The sequence below is a fragment of the Halyomorpha halys genome, unplaced genomic scaffold, assembly GCF_000696795.3.
Source record: "Halyomorpha halys isolate HHAL.00 unplaced genomic scaffold, Hhal_1.1 Scaffold1847.1, whole genome shotgun sequence".
NCBI classification, from domain to species: domain Eukaryota; kingdom Metazoa; phylum Arthropoda; class Insecta; order Hemiptera; family Pentatomidae; genus Halyomorpha; species Halyomorpha halys.
This window is the reverse complement of record NW_027112974.1, coordinates 28530-30225: the sequence shown is the minus strand read 5'-3', so window position 1 is coordinate 30225 and position 1696 is coordinate 28530.

Here is a 1696-nt window from a genome sequence, read left to right as displayed (position 1 = left end):
TAAGTGCTAATAGACATCTGTATCTCTAATGATTCCTGATAAATAGATTTCCCAAAATAAATTCACCTACTACTGATTTATTGTAATGAAGTGTTGTTTTTAAAAAAAGTATATCTCGAGAACTATTGAACGTAATAGTTATTTTAGGCCCCATATATTAAAAAATTTCATTTTCTTTAAGCTGATCTATTAGAATTCTTCGTATTGTAAGTAATTTTAAAGATTCATTTAGATTTTTATTGCATTTGATTTACCTAATACATAAGTTTAATTAATATTGGATTTTTCTATTCCATTCCAAATTAGATTGCTCTCCAGAATAATTGACGGTGCCTCGGCCCTGAATATGCCGGATAGGTAGAGTTCTACTGTACTAAAAACTTTATTTATTTATTGCTATTTACAACTGTAAATTATAATACATTTAGTAAATTTGATCTCAGTTAAATTGGAGTGTTAAAACGTGTAGAGAAACTACCCATTGGTAGCAAGGTAAACGTCTCTAATGACGTTTAACATTAGCAGGTCTCGTGGCCATTTTCTTTTCAGGCACCTCAGAGGATTGTCAGGAATGGAAGAGGAAGCAAGGTTAGAAACTAGTGGGTTTGGGTGGACAGAGCGTTTGTAATAGAACAAGTCATATCTGGTTCGGGCTAGATCGGTTACTTAGGGAACATTAAGATCTTTATGTATGATTTTATTTGTGACAAATTAAGGAGCATTGAGGATTTTACGAAGGATTTGGGAATTGCAATGATTGAAGATTTAGTGGAGCCCCAAAACTCAATTATCCGCTTGTCCAGATTGGCCTTATTACATGTAGTTCAGTCTTTGGTAATGAATTGGAAGTTTAGACCGTTTGTTCAGAAAGTACTGTAATTGTCGAAATCGACGTGTAGTTTCCAGTCTTTTCAGTCTTGTGTGAGGATTCCAGGTTAGTCGTTTGTCCAGATGTATTCCAAGGTAGCGGATCTGTTCGACAGGGGTAAGATCAACATTGTTAAATGAGATTATAGGTCAGTCGGTAGTTTTAGAACGAAGGGTAAAGGTGATTTTATGACTTAAAACTAAAATAAGATTTATAATCATTTAAATAAACAATTTTATAACACTTTATTGGTTATTTAAACATAAAAATATAATAATAACAAAAAAATTAACCAACAAGCAATGATGGAATCTCGTTTCAGGTACTTTAGATTTTAGCGATATTTGAACTGAGTAACTGATGAACTAATTTTTATAAAAAAAAGTTATAGAAAATTTTCTCATTTTTAATTTTGTATTTAAATGGTTTTGTTTTTTTCGTAAAGCCGATACTTTTCGAGATACAAGCAAAATGCTAAGAAAGTGTTTTTTTCCCCCACAGTAAAGCTTTTACTGAAATTAGGATTCCATATACGAGGTGAGAAAATCCAGAATATGGCTCTCCAGGACATACGGGACCGTTTAGAAACAAATACTTGGGTGGAGGTCTGGAATGAAACTGATAATGCTTAGGTTTTTTTCTCCTTACCCCTTATTGGCTGGAATAATGTATTACTGAACTGATATTTTCAAAATATAAATTCTAGTTGTATTTTCAGAAATTTTGATTGAAAATTTATTTTTTTTTAGCCTTTTTTTGACCATGGGCATAGGATTTCGCCAAGGGGGGAGTAGACTTCAGCCCAGGAGGGCATACATATGTATATTT